The sequence below is a fragment of the Callorhinus ursinus genome, unplaced genomic scaffold (genome assembly GCF_003265705.2).
Source record: "Callorhinus ursinus isolate GAN/ISIS: 27379988/994484 unplaced genomic scaffold, GSC_fseal_2.0 scaffold34, whole genome shotgun sequence".
NCBI lineage: Eukaryota > Metazoa > Chordata > Mammalia > Carnivora > Otariidae > Callorhinus > Callorhinus ursinus.
The window spans coordinates 14,543,624-14,559,704 of record NW_027397096.1 but is presented as its reverse complement, the minus strand read 5'-3'; positions in this window follow the sequence as shown (position 1 = coordinate 14,559,704).

Sequence of the window (16,081 nt, the reverse complement as noted above, 5' to 3'; positions counted from 1 at the left end):
CCAGGCCTACGAGTTTATAAGGGATGAAGCTTCCCGTAACTGCTTCCTCAGAGTGTTAGGTGGAGCCCTAGTCCCCAGGGCATGGCCACCTTGGGCCCCTCCTCCAGTGTCCTGTCTCCTGCTTAGTCCAGCTTTATCTTGACGTTTCTACTACACAAAGGTCCAAGAAGAGAAGCCCAGAAGGTGTCCCTTTCAATCCAAGGCTGGAGACAGGAGAATTTGGTTCTAGGCCCATCTCTTAGGTCCACAGGCAAAACATCAGCACTCTCCAATGTCTTGTTCATCTGGTTTGAGGACAGAAGAGTATAACCTCCGCCATCCCACAGAAATGACAGACCAATGAGAGCTCGGCTGAGAAATTCCTCTTAGGAATTCTGAGAGGAGCGGGCCAGAGGCATGAAAAAGTTCATCCTCATCCTGATTGTGCAGCTCCGTCCCAGAAGCCCAAGGAGGGAGCAGGGAGTGGGGGCATCAGCGGTATGCTCGATGAGGCACACACATGACCTGGTTAGTCCTACACGTGTTGTGTGACTGCTACATTTTCATGTTCAGGGGGGATGGGTAATTTGCCTGCCGTCCTACAAGTGCTCAATGACAGAACTGACCTGTCATCTCCAGAACATCCTGCTGGGTTTGAGCTGGTGACATGCGTCAGCATCAGTGTTGAGTGTGCCTGGTTGGGGGTGGGGGAGAGCACTCGAACCTAAATGCCTGAATATACCCAAAAAGAAGCAGAAAAATATCAATCTAGAGAACACCAAACTTTCAGGGAGAAACCCTAAAAATATTAAGTAGAAACAAATCAGCAAAAACTAGGAAAAGGAAAAGAGGAAACAACAGTGTTAAGATAAACATAAGCATAATAAGTAGGAGGGAAGGAATGCTAACAAGGTAAGCCATCACTAAATACGAGTGGATTGAATTCTCTACCACTGCAAAACAGGTATGTTTAGAAAAAACAAAACCCAATTACCTGCTATTCTAGAAATGGTTAAATGACAAAGATGGCTGAAAATAAAGGTGTGGCAAAGAGAAAATGAGCAAACACAAACAAAAAAAGGGCAAGAATTGAAATAGTTGGTCAGACAGGGTGGAATTTAACATTAAAGCACTCAACGGGATATTCTGCAATGACAAAAAACACGAGAGGATATAGAGGTGATAAACCCTAAGCCTCAATTACCAGGAGAACCAAACAGTTAAATCAGAAGCTATTAGAATTGCAAAGAGAACTAGATGCAAATTAAAATACAACTATAGAGACTTTAACGCACCTCTCTTGGAACTAGACGTGTATAATAGACAAAAATAAGGACACAGAGGACTTGTATAATGCAATTAGTAAATGATCATCAGACTATAGAATCTTTAAACAGAGAATGTACATTTTTTGGTCATTTATCCGTGGGGTATATACAAAAACCCATTGTATGGCAACATATTAATTACCTATTAACTGATAAATATTAATCATGTAATTATCAATGCTTAAATTTAGCTAAAATTAATATTAATTTAAACAAATAGCAACTTTGTGGTCCACATCCCATGATCATAATCCAATACAATTAGAGATAATTAAATTGGGTCTCTCAATTTCCGTGCAGTTATGATTGAGACATCCAATTCTGTACATCCTTGGATCAAAGAGGAAAGTTAAAGAAAATACAAATGGTCCAGAAAGCAACAAAAAGCACACATTGTATCTGAACCTGTAACATACAGCAAAAGCTGTACTCAGAGAAAAATTCATAGCTTTAAATGTCTTCAATGGAAAAAAATTATTATTCATCTTAAGGTAGTAAACAGCACCTAAAAAACTAGAAAGGAGAAATTGGTAGAAGCTAAAAGCTACAAAATAGAAAACAATAAGGGCTCCTGGGTGGCTCAGTTGGTTAAGCATCTGCCTTTGGCTCAGGTGATGATCTCAGGATACTGGGATGAGCTCCCAGTCATCAGGCTCAGTTGGGAGCCCGCTTCTCCATCTCCCTCTGCCCCTCCCCCCATCTCGTGCCCTCTCTCTTGCTCTACTCTCTCTCTGCCAAATAAATTAGATCTTTTAAAAAAAAAAACTTTTTTTAATAGAAACAATAAAGTCATTGACGGGATAAATGAATTCTAAAGCTGGATTTTTACAAAGGCTAATAAACAGGTCACCCTGAATAAAGAAGAAAGAGCAAAAATATGCAATCTAAGGAATAAGAGACATAACTACAGATAACAATGAGAAAAGAAGAGTAAGAGCAACAAATCTAAAAATTTAAAAGAAGCAGAAAATTTTCTAGCAAATACCAAAACTGATCAGAAGTAGAAAACCAGAATAAACTTACTACCACAAAAGATGTTGAAAGGGTAATTAAAGATCTAATATTGAAAAATAGACTGGGTACAAATGGGTTTACAAATGAGTTTTTTTTTTAAGATTTTATTTATTTATTTGACAGAGAGACACAGCGAGAGAGGGAACACAAGCAGAGGGAGTGGGAGAGGGAGAAGCAGGCTTCCCGCGGAGCAGGGAGCCCCATGTGGGGCTCGGTCCCAGGAGACTGGGATCATGACCTGAGCATAAGGCAGACGCTTAACGACTGAGCCACCCAGGCGCCCCTACAAATGAGTTTTTTCTAACTGCTAATTCCATTGCTATTAAACCGTTCCAGATGATAGAAAAATATGGAAAGCTCCCCTGTTTTATAATGCTAGCATAGCTTTGATGTCAAAACCCAATACAGAAACAAGACAAAAATACATCTACAGACTTTGCTCAGATGCAAAAAGTCTACAATTCTACAACTGTAGCAAAGAGAATCCAGTAATATATCAAGAGTATAACATAATATGACCAAGCAGGATTTATTCCAGAAATGCAAAATATTCCACTATCACGAAATCTATCAACATAATCTGTTAATATTAGCAGACTAAAGGAGAAAAAGACCATGTGATCATAACAGTAGATACAAAGTATTTGAAAATATAGCAGCTGTTCCTAATAAAACCACAGAAAGTTGAAACAGAAAGCAATTGCATACAATATAATAAAGACTATCTACCAAACCCAATGGCAATCATCCTAAGTGGCAAAACACAAAACCCATTTCAATTAAAGTAAGAGATGGTGAGGGGTGCTGCTATCACTTAATATTTAATATTGTCTTAGAGGTTAAAGAAAGCAATAAGATAATGAAATAATATAAACACTGAAAGGAAAAGACATAGGATTGTGATCCTAGAAATTTCAAGAGATTCCATTAAAACAAAACAAAACAAAACAGACAAATACAATGGGGTGCCTGAGTGGTGCAATTGGTTAAGCATCTGACTTTTGGGTTCAGCTCAGGTCGTGATCTCAGGGTCATGAGATCAAGCCCCAAGTTGGGCTCTGCACTCAGCATGGAGTCTGCTTGAGATTCTCTCCTCCCTCTGCCCCTCTCGCTTATGCTCTCTCTCTCTCAAAATAAATAAATCTTTAAGTAAGTAAATAAATAAACTTCAAAAAAAGAGTCAAGTAGATCAGTGGAACAAAATAAATAATTTGAAATAAATCTTGGTATATATAAGAATTAATACTGCATGATAAATGTAATGAGTAGCTTGATTCTGTTGTAAAAGGATGGATTACTTAATATATGGTACAAACACAGCTGGCTTTTCAACTAGATTAAAATAAAAGTTGACTTTCAACCTATGTTCTTCGTAAAAATAAATCCCAGATGGATTGAGGAATTAAATGTAAAACAATAAAATTCTTGCAAGAAAATCGATGCCATTCATGTACAATCTAGAAGCTTTTTAAGCTAAAACCAGAAACCCAAACGCCATTAAAAAAATATCTAACATTATGAAAATCTTTTAGCACAAAAAATACTTAAACTTTTCACATGGCAAAGAAATTTAAACTGAAGATAGACCAAGGACAGATTTGGCAGAAGAAAATATTTGTAATGCGGAGGACGAAGGTCATAATATATGCAGAGCTCTTGTGAATTGACAAGACAAAGGCAACCCAACAGATAAAGGGGAAAAAGACAGGAATAGGTGCCTTATGGACGAGCCAATCCAAATGGCTCAACATACGAAACATATGAAAAGACGCTCTAAATCACAAAATAGGAAATGAACATTAAAGCTACACTCATCAGTCCGGCAGACAATGAAAAGAGCTCTATTACCTGTTGCTCTGAGCCAAGGGTGCTCATATATTTCTGCTAAAAATGTAGTGTTTTGGTCCCTTTAGAAAGCCTGTTCAGCCATCGCTGGATCCTGAGGGACATTGCCCGTCTTTTCCTCATCAGGATCATTTGAGATTGACCAGTCAGAAGTGCATTTGTAATAGTTTTCCCACCTTCTCACATCATCCTCTCCTGCAGAGTCTTGTAATCAAAAGAAATAAATGGTTATATGTTGTTTTCTGAATGTTTTGTGCTCTACCTCCCTCAAGTCTGAGAGAGAACTTCCACGTGCTAAGCCTTCTCTGCCTCGTTTTATATACAGCCTATGATATTATAAAGACCCTCCCCCCAAGACTCTTACAATTCTCAGTTTGCCAGTCAATTTTTCTTTGACGGTCAGAAATGATTTCAGAGGAACCGGACGACTGGTCATTTTGTCCACCCCCTGGGAGATTAAACTGCTGGGCAAGTCAAAAGCAATCATTGGAATAGATGCTCCTTCGAGGGCATCCCTTGTCTGCTGATGCCCTTCACCAACCCTCCAAAGGTTGATGGGGGCCAGGGAGCCCCTCTTGGGGAGGGGAAGAGGCTGGTGGCTGCACCCCGCCGCCCTCGCCACCCTCCCGCGGGTCTCTGGTTAATTGCTGTGACATATTTATGGGCACTCTCTGAGGAAAGAGCCCCGCGAGCTGGCCCACAGCATCCCAGCTCGGCAATCATCGCTGATTAAAAACTAGTTACAAAGCAATGAAGATGGAATCCTACATTAACCAAATGACCCTGTCCACGGCCAAGCCCAGATAGATGGCAGTGATTATGAGAGCATCACTTACAACGTCGGCAAACGTTAACGGCTGTTTGAATTTCCGGAAGATTTACGGGGTAGTGACAGCATTTGGCTGGACGGGGCTCAGGCTCTGCTTCCTGCCCAGATGTGCCTGTGTATTTATGGGTTCCTGTGGACTCATGGCCTCGTCAGAGTGGTCTAACTCTGCTGAGCTTCTAGGGGGGGTCTAAGCTGAATACTCTGGCTTGTGTAAAGTTGCAATTTATCATATTGCCAATTTTCAGAGGATCTGAATTAGCTCAGCTACACTTAATGCTGAAACTATCCTGAATGTAATTTAATCTTTCTTTAATGATTCAGAAGGCACTTTGAAGTCTTGCACTAATCAGAGTCATGGTTATGAATATCAGAACTTGATATTGAAGGAGTGTAAAAGTTCCCATAGAAGAACTGGGTGAGGAGATTATGGAAAAGAGCACATGTGGGCGTTTCTGTGAGAGCTGGCTGCATGGCGGGGGACACGTAAACACGAGTGTGATAAGGAGTCTAACGTGGGCTAATGCTGATGTCCCCACGTTCAGTGGATGACCCCACGTTCAGTGGATGACCCTAATGCTGATGTCCCCACGTTCAGTGGATGACCCCACGTTCAGTGGATGACCCTAATGCTGATGTCCCCACGTTCAGTGGATGACCCAGGAAGAAGTCAGCCTTTCTTCCTGGCCCCCTCTGCTCCCACACCTTCCGAGGAGAATTTGGTCTTTGCCAGCTTGGGTCTCAGTCGCGCAAATTTGCAGTGAGGGGGGGAATTATCCTGCCCAGGAAAGGCCCAAGAGCCAAAGACAAGATCCCCTTTAATAGGTAAAAGAGAAATGAACAGATACGTAAGGTGAGCAGGGCAGAGGGAAGACGGGATCTCGCAAGAGCTGGGTGGAGAAGGAGAAAGTAGAGAATGTTCGCAGGCAGCTGTCTACGATTGTGAGGTGTGTGTATGAGGGTGCGAGTGTACGTGCGTGCAAGTGTCTGTGCACGTGTGTATGTGTGTGAAATGCAGATAACAACTCCCTCGTTAGGTTGTTAAAAGACGGAGGAACCCACCATGCCCTTTCTGGTGAAAGAAAATTTAAATAGAATCACCGTTTGGAGGGGCGCCTGGGTGGTACCCTTGGTTGGGTGTCCCAACTCCTGGTTTCGGCTCAGGTCGTGATCTCGGGCCCTGCATGGGGCTCTGCGCTCAGCACAGAGTCTGCTTGGGATTCTCTCTCCCTCTCCCTCTGCCCCTCCTGGTCATGCTCGTTCTCGCTCTAAAATAAATAAATATAATAAAAAAAAAAAAAGAATCACCATTTGGAATTTTTTGGAATACTTTAGGAAAGATTTAAATTGCTTTTCAATAACTTTTGGCTATAGATGTTTCCTTGAATATACTCCCACGTGGAAACAGGGGCAAAACGTCAGCAGCAAGAAGGCCTGGCTTTTTAAGGTTTTCTAACAGTGCCATTGAGGACCAGAGACCCTCCTCCCCATCCCCACAGGAAGTGCTGCCCAGCAGCAGGGTCAAGCAGAGAGAGCTGGGCTTGCATGGAAGTCAGCTCAAGAACCACCGAGGCCATCACCTCTGCCCTCACCCCTCACTAACCCCGGCCCTAGAGGAAAACGAGATGCTCAATGGTTGGGGCAGGAACAAGATGATGGGGGGAAGCTGGGCATCCAAACTGGGGATGGCAAGCCAAGCTTAGAGCTGTAACGCACGTGGCCAGTTTGGGGATCTGGGGTCAGGAGAAGACCAAGGGCTCCCTTACCAAAGGACCCAGCTCTGTGGAATGTCAGCAAAACCAATCTGCCGTATTTTTGCCGGAACCCAAATCCTACCCCTGCTCCCCACGCTGCCTGACCCCCACAACACCTGTCACTGGCCCGTGTGTCTGACGAGTTGAGCCCACAGTGCGTACCAGACTGGGCTGCAGATTGGGAAGTCCTCCCCTCATTGGCTTCTCCCCTGGACTACTGCATTAGCCACCGATGTCCTCCCCGGCCCCAACCAGCGGCCAGAGGAGGCATGCTGCCCCACAAGCCTGACCGTCACTGTCCCTTAGACCTTTGTTGGCCCTCCAGACCCACAAAGAGGTTCTCAATGTGGGCATTTAGCAGACGGGGCCAGGGCTGTGGATGCTGTGACGTGTGAGGCAATCCTGCACGAGGATGACTTGTCCTGGGTCCCTGGAGGCCTGACAGGTCCCATAATATTCACGGGAGAAGAAACCAATCTATACTTATCTGGGCCTTTTGTCTAATTTTATTTAACAGTCAACTCAAAGTACTTTTTGCACATTTTCAATATATCATAAGTCATGTTGGAGTCTAACTACCCTGTAATTGAAGAGAAGAGCATGCTTTGTTTTGTTCAGAACGTTACTGAGTTATTCACCAATTGGGAAAATCGAGTCATCGATGGCAATGGCCCTCGGTCAGTCTGCATCTACTTGTCACATTCACGGTGACTGCACATGTGGAAACATTTGACCGCTTCATCATGTCCTCTAACACAGCCATTCCCAACTGTTTACATACTCAAATACATCGTATTTTATTCTGAATCACTCATACTACATTACTGCCTTATATTAGAGACTGAGCATTTTACTGAAGTTTTTCAGAAGTACTTAAGTTCTGTTATTTGCAGATTCTCTTTCAGGCTAGTAAATGGGGACATTACAACATGTTTTCATATAAAAGAGGGTTGGGTCTGATAGAGTTGAGAAACGGGCTACTATTCAAACCTCCTAGGAAGGCTTCCAGACCCTTCTGATGCAGCCCCTTCCTGCAGCTCCAGCCTCATCACCCCCCATCCCTCCAGCATGGGACCCTGGACTCCAGTTACTATAACGTAAACAGTGCCGCAGAAACGCAGCGCAGGTCCGGCTGGCTAGCCCTGCAATTGATTGGACACCCCACTCCCACACCGCCCAAAGCCACCATACTCAGCTCTTCTTATGCTTCACTCATAACACCCACTACTGAAGGGCAGACTGGCACCCACCCACCTGACTCTCCTCCTTGGAAGCAGGGGAGCAAGTGAATGACAGTGTTACTCCAGGAAGGTCCTGAATGGGTGGTATGTATCCTGTATGGGATACAGTTTGGTGCCTGAACTCTCCTTGGTAACAACTTGCCTTAAGACGGGGGTGGTACCAGAGTGACACCCCCAGGTTGAGTCAGTCCCGGGAGGCTCGGGATAGAGGTGCCCCCTTCCTTCGGCCCTGGGCTGCCTCCGCCACCTGCCCGCAGCCACGCCCCGTGGCCATCCAGGCTTATCAACTCGGTGTGGCAACAGCCCACTATGTCCAAGTGTCCAGTCGGCCACGTTTAACACGTTTACTAAAAATTTGCCTCCCTTAACAGTTTAGAAACTTTTCGGAGATCTGTGTCAAATTAAACCATTTCATTAGCGCTGAAGACGTCGGTGGGGTGGTCAGCCACTGTGTTGCCACAATAGATGAGGTTGCTGGGCAGATAGTGGGGGCTCGACTGGGGAAAGACAGCTCGGCTCAGCTTGGCGGTCCAGCCTGGCGATGACTGGCAAACTCAGTGTAGACTGGGGGTGGGGAGGAGGGGGAGGATGAGGCAGAGAGTGGGGTGGGAGTGGGTGGGAGAAGAGTCTGAAGGCCCCGGGACCCTGAAGCCCAGCTCCCCGCAGCCCTGCTGAGCCTGCTAATCCACCAAGTAGGATGAGAAAGCAATTTCTTGAACCCACCGGTTAGTTGCAACCATTTGTCAGTTTCATTTCAAACTTGCGAAAAAGGAGCTACTTGCTTGAAAGTCAGTTGGAGGTTTCTTCTGTGGTGGGGACATTTGTAGCAGAAGGGCATCTAAGCTGCACTGTTAGAGGATGTCCATGAAAGGCCGACTCAGGGAAAGCTGAGCAGATAAATCTAGCTTCTCCAAGAAGCTTTAGATCACATCATGCAGAATTGTCGCAGTGGAGGCAGGGCTCCGTGCTTACGGATGTCTAGTATTCTCGTGCTACGCTCACGTCTTCCTTCCTGAGAGACAGGTGCATCAACCTTTCTTATTGATGCAGTTGAATATTTGCTCCATCCAGCTCCCCTTGTTCTGATTGAAAACGTGCCGAGCAACCTTCTTGTTATAATCTGGCGTCCCAAGCAGTCCTAGATGATGTCAACGAGCTGGCTCTCCAGAACTGTCCCTCCATTTGTGTGCTCAGTGTGCAAGCACCCTGTGCTCAGGGTGCCGACGGATCCAAGTGTGGGCCCCTGCGAGTGGACGGGAGGAAATTCCACAAGGCAATGCCTCCGCTCGGGGAAGCCCCCCCGCTCACGTCCCCTCTCATGGAGTGCCGTGCTCTCTTCTACCCCTGTGCTTGGAGCTTACACATGCATTTCCCACCCAGCCCCGAGGCAAGTACCACGACTTCTTCGTGTTTGTGTCCCCGGCACCTGGAACCCTGCAAGCCTGCAGTCCAGCTGGGAAGTGTTCCCGGCACATGATAGGCACTAAATAAAAATGTATGCCATGACTGGACAGATGCACCATTTCGCCTTAGCTCAGGCCCACCCAGACCCTCTGAAGCATCTTCTGATGGCTTTCAGAATTCCTGTGACCGCCCCCCCACCGCCCCGGGTTCTGCAGGGTTGGGAGGATCTTCCAGTCTGTCCTGTTCTATATCCTGCACCACGCAGGCTTTAGAACCAGCCACTCCTGGGTGGAAAGCCAGCTTTGTGACCTTGGGCAAGTTACTCAACCTCTCTGCACCACCTCAGCTGCTCCTTCTGTGAAATGGGAGTCGTGCTGCCAATGATACTGGAGATGGGGTGGGCTTTTCTATAGCCCCACAGGTTTGGGGGTGAGGAAGAAGGGGCAGGGGAAGGGAAATATTTTTCTGGATCTTCTGCTGAATGGTCCCGAGACACAAATCCTTTCTGCCCCTCTGCACCCCCCCTCCCACCCCCACTCCTGACGCAGGACGCTTTGAGCCGTGCTCTTGCAAAGAAATCAAAAGTGCCCTTTATTTGCTTCCCGTCCCCCCCTGCCCCCCGCTGCCTCCCAGGAGTCTCCAAGGTGAGCCAACTTGGCCCGACAGCTTTGGAGTTTGTCTTCTGTTCAGGGAGGGGACTGGCACCTCCATCTGGAGCATGGAGCAGACGTGAGCTCTGCACAGAGAAGATCTGTCCCTGAAACCCTGCTCCCCCTCTCCCTCCCACCCACACAGCAGCTGGCTTCCAGGGGAATCAAATGACAGCCAGACTCCAGGGAACCGAGCTGGCTGGCGAGCAGGCGAGACCAACTCTGTAGAGTGATCCATAGTGACAGAGAAGCCTTGGGGCCTGGGAGCTCAGCGGGGACCAGTTAACCCATAAAGGGACAGACAATCTAGGGGACAGTGTTCTGCTCCTCTGCTCCAATGGGCACTGTCAATTGTCACCTGATTTCCTGCTTCTATTAACCTTCTGGAAGCTGCAAATGACCTTCTGTTGTCTTTCTGCGCACGAGGTGGCTTCTGCCCTCTCAAGGCCGGCCTTGACCCTGCCGCACCATGGCCTCCATTCTGGGCGCCTGCGCACCTGCCCAGGCCTCCCACTTAACCCCTTGCAGTTTGCCAAAACATGCCATGCAGTGCCTGGTCTCTGTCCTGTGGCTTCTGTGGCTTCTGTGCCTGCAGGATTCTTCCCTGCACTACCTTCTTCCACCTGACTTCCTCAGGTCGCCCCACTCAGCTCTGGGTCACCGCCTCCAGGCAGGCCTCCCAGGAGGAATGGATAAAGTGCCCCTCTCCTGGGCTCCCACAGCCCCTGGGCCCTCTTCTGCAACAGCAGTGACCCCGCAGTAGTGGTCCTCCTTACCTGTCTGAGCTCCTGGGTCTCCTCTTGTCTCCTATTCTTTTTTTTTTTTTTTAAGATTTTATTTATTTATTTGACAGAGAGAGAGACAGCGAGAGAGGGAACACAAGCAGGGGGAGTCGGAGAGGGAGAAGCAGGCCTCCTGCTGAGCAGGGAGCCCGTGCGGGGCTCGGTCCCAGGATCCTGGGATCATGACTTGAGCCGAAGGCCGATGCTCTAACCGACTAAGCCACCCAGGCGCCCCCTCTTGTCTCCTACTCTTAAATCTCAAGCTCCTAGTCCAGAGCCTAGGCACTTTTTACTTCCTTTTAAACTCTACTTTGTAGGGACACCTGGGTGGCTCAGTCGGTTAAGCATCTGCCTTCAGCTTAGGTCATGATCCCAGGGTCCTGGGATCGAGCCCCGCATCGGGCTCCCTGCTCAGCGGGGAGCCTGCTTCTCCCTCTGCCTGCTGCTCCCCCTGCTTGTGCTCCTTCTGTCTCTCTCTGTCTCTGACAAATAAATAAATAAAATCTTTTAAAAAAATTAAAAAATAAACTCTACTTTGTAGTAGGTGCTCCACAAATTCGTGTTGAATTTAACTGAATTTGAAAGAAGGTTCATTTTTGCCCCCAAACAAATCTTACTGGATTAGGATTACACTGGAATTCATATATTGGTTAATCATGCATATGCACTCTGGTTTGGGTTTTGTTTTTGTTTTGTTTTGTTTTGTTTTTGGTAACAGCTTTATTGAGATATAATTTATGTACCATGCAGTTCTCTTGAAGTCAGTTGTTTTTCATACTTCACAGCATTGTGCAATTATCACCGTGACCAATTTTAGGACAATTCTGTCTCAACAAATTTGTCTATTCAGACATTTCCTATGAATAGATTCATGTAATATATGGTCTTTGATGACTGGCTTCTTTCACTTAGCATAATGTTTTCAAGGTTCCTTCATGTTGTAGCGTGTACTTTGTTCCTTCCTATTACCAAATGATAGTCCATTGTATGGATACACCACATTTTATTTATCCATTCATCTGTTGATAGGCATCTGGGTTATTTCCACTTACGGGCTATTATGAACAGCTTACTTTTTTTGAATGCCAGAGATATTTTTTATTTTAAAATAACTTCAAACTTACAAAAACATTCTTGCAAGGACAGTACAAAGTACTTTCTCTGTTTAACCGTTTGAGAATGCGTGGCTGACATGATGTCCCAGCACCACTAGCTCCCCCACTGTATACACACACACAGACAAGACGCGAGCATGTCTTTCCCGCAACAGTGACCCTCTCCTACATAATCCCAATACGGCCATCACAATTAGGAAACGAACACTGATTCGTTCCTACCAGACAACCCAAGTTCCACCGGTGGCCCCAGGAATGTCCTTTATTGCAAAAGCCGCGATCTAGGATCGTGCATTACATTTGATCGTCAGGTCTCACTCGTCGCCCTCAAGCTGGGACAGTTCCTCCGCCTCTCGCCGACTTCCATGACCTGGACACTCGGGAAGATCATGGGCAAGTGATTTTGCAGAATCCCCTCAATTTGAGTTTCCTGACGTCTCTCCACGATTCGTTTCAGCCGATGCCTTTTAACAAGAGCACCACACTGAGTGGCGCTGTGGGCCTACTGCAGCCTATCCGGGGCCACGCAGTTTCGCTTGTCCTCTTAGCAGCGACACTCGCTTTAATCACTTGATTCCGTTGGGTCGGCCAGGTTATTCCATAGTAAATGTACTCATTTTTCCTTGTAATTAGTCAATATTTTGGATGGCAGCTGGTTTGAGACTATGTACATACCCACTTCTCATCAGACTTTTACTCCCTACGCTCGGCATCCACTAACCTCTTGGCTGAAGTCATTATGACTGTGGAGATAGCCAAGGGGGGGGATTCGAATCCCACCTTCTCTTCTATATTTCTTTCTCTCTCTCTCTCTCTTTTAATTTTATTTATTTATTCATCAGAGAACACAAGCAGAGGGAGCAGCAGGCAGAGGGAGAAGCAGACGCCCCGCTGAGCAGGCAGCCTGATGCGGGGCTCGATCCCAGGACCCTGGGATCATGACCTGAGCCGAAGGCAGACGCTTAATGACTGAGCCACACAAGCACCCCTATCATTACTTATTTTTATACTCCAAATTTCCCTGATTTGAGCTCCAGCGGTAGCCCCTCAGGTTGGCCCTCAGTACCTCTCTAACACCCCCTCACCGGTTTTTTGAGCACTTTCTTATTCCCTGGCACAAGATATTCTTGCCTCATCTTCTACTGTCTCCGCCCCCGCCAAAGAATCACCCCTTTCTCCAGGGAGTTCTGGCTTCTCTGTCGTGGAGAAGGGTACTGAGAAATCAGGATTCGGGCACTAGGTCGGCTCATTAGTATCAAGATACCGCTTCTCTTAAGCCCCCTCAACAGACTGTGCTAAAACACACACACACACAAATACACCAACATGTACATGTATTTATATACATTCACACCCACATTTACATCTATATTTATATCCATATCTATCTAGATATTGAAAAACATGAATTCACACGAACATCCCTAATTCCAGTCCCATACCACAGTTACTTCTCATTTTCCCCTCTTCCATATTTGTAACTCCCTCTGACCGTGAGATAGTGCTCCCGTGATTACCCTCCGCCTGTTTTCTTACTGAATGAAGCCATGTCTGTGTAAAGCATCACCTCTGTGGACGCCCGCGTGGGCACCCTCCTTTACCCGGCTTTGGCTTTTAAATCCCTCATGAGACCACTGCTGTCCACTGTCCGCCCCACGTAGATGCCCTCTTCAGCCCCGTCTGGCTCCAATACACCACACCCTACCTCCCCCACCAGGACGCCCCTCCCGTGTGGACGCTCTCCCTCACCCTGATCAGGCTCTAACTCCCCACGCTGGGCCATTTGGCCATTCCCACCCCGCCCCAGCCTCTGAACACCCACCACTCGCCAATGCAGATGCTCCTCACCTGGACTCTAACCCTCCGTGCCATGCCACAAAGACTCTCTCCTCACCCTGCTTGGGCTCCCACACCCCACACTGGGTTGCTGCCCCCCTACCCCCCTGCCCCAGGGACACCATTCTTACCCGCTCTGCCGCTGACATCCCAGGCTGGACGGATGCCACTGAACCGCATTGACCCTACCACCACACAGACACCTACCTTGCTCATTGAAAAGCCTGGAATCATGGTTCTGTAGGCTTTGCACACCTGGGATTTTGCTGATTGCATCCCCGCAGTGTCCTTCAATATGTTTTCCCTTCTCTTTCAAAAGATTATTGATAGTTAGGTATAGAGGTTTGATAAAATTCAGGTCCAGTTTTTTTGGCAATGACACTTCATGGAGAGTGCTGTGTTCTTCCATCACCTAGCACATTATATCGAGTTGTCCACAATTTCATTAAGAGTTGCAAAATGATGTTATTCTAATTCTGTATCTCACTCTTCATATGCAGAGCTACTTATCAACCATTTCTTTATCCTGTGGTTCATACAGCTTGATTCTTTCTCTTCATTTGCCAGTTTTCAAAATACTTAGTAGGTTCCCTAACATCCTTCAAAAGTGATCATGGGTGGCTTTTCTTCTTTTCTTTTTAAAATTTATTATGAACTCATGGCTTGAAAAATATCTTAAATTTTCTCCAAATTGTCAATGAGTAAGGTCAGCTAGGGCACAGATAGCATTGCATAGAGTGCCCATATGACCAAATATGTTTCAATCCATTGCAGTTATTATTTTATTGATAATCAAACTGACCCACCTTTGGCCAGTAGACGCCTTTTCAAGTTGCTACTAACTAGTAATCTTTGACATAACAAATTTTCTGGGGTCATCTTATACATTTTGTGCCCCAGAACCGGAATCCATCATTTCTTCAAAGATCTTGGATCCCTGGGACACCTGGGTGGCTCAGCCGGTTAAGCGTCTGCCTTTGGCTCAGGTCATGATCCCAGGGTCCTGGGATCGAGTCCTGCATCGGGCTCCCTGCTCCACAGGGAGCCTGCTTCTCCCTCTGCCTCTGCCTGCCACTCCCTCCTGCCTGTGCTCTCTCTCTGTGTAAAAATAAATACATAAAATCTTTTTAAAAAAATCTTGGGGGATGCCTGGGTGGCTCAGTCGGTTAAGCATCTGCCATCGGCTCAGGTCATGATCCCAGGGTCCTGGAATCGAGCCCCGCATCGGCCTCCGTGCTCAGCAGGGAGCCTGCTTCTCCCTCTGCCTGTTGTTTCCCCTGCTTGTGCTCTGTCTCTCTGACAAATAAATAATAAATAAATAAATAAATAAATAAATAAATAAATAAATAACTCTTGGATCCCCATTTTTTAGGTAATAGTATTTAGAAACCACAATCTGGTTTGTAGGGGTGTTCAATATTCCTGGGTTAGTTACTATTCCCAGGTCTTTCCACTGTATAGAAAATGGACAGAGCTTTAAAAATAATAAAATACTCCTGAATTCATATTGATACTCCCTATTCAGACTCAGGATTATAGGGCTTTCACTTAGCTTCATCAGTCTTATATCCATATAATCCTTTCTTTCACATTGAGCATAAAACCCAATAAAACCAACATAATTACTCACTTCCTTATCTCACAATATAAACCGAACAGTCTCAAATGAACAATACCAGCATTATCATTAGTAATATGCATATCAATAAACAATTTGAAAAAGTTTTTTTAGCAGCTGTTTTTATTAGGGTATATCCCCCTTGGGCTGATAATCAAATTAATTTAATTAATTAAGTCTCTTGAAACAGTTCTTTTCTGTGTAATTATGCTACCATACCAATCAATACACGGGTTTCTTTCCTTCATTTTGCTTTCACAATTTAGGTCTTTTTTTTTTCCGTTTTTATGGATCCATTTTTTCAAAACTAATTTTTTATAATTGTGGAAAATTTTACAAGTTTCTAAAGTCACATCTACAAAACAAGTTATCTTTTTTTTAAGATTTTATTTATTTATTTGACAGAGAGGGAACATAAGCAGGGGGGAGTGGGAGAGGGAGAAGCAGGCTTCCTGCCGAGCAGGGAGCCCGACATGAGGCTCCATCCCAGGACCCTGGGATCATGACCTGAGCCGAAGGCAGACGCCTAACAACTAAGCCACCCAGGCGCCCCCAAAACAAGTTATCTTAAAAGAAATCTTCCAATTCCAATCTATTAAAATTTGAGCAGCTCCTAAACATGCTCAGAGTAGTATAGGCACCTCAGTCTTGAGATTTTACAACATCAACAGTCAGGCTGATCCTCAGTT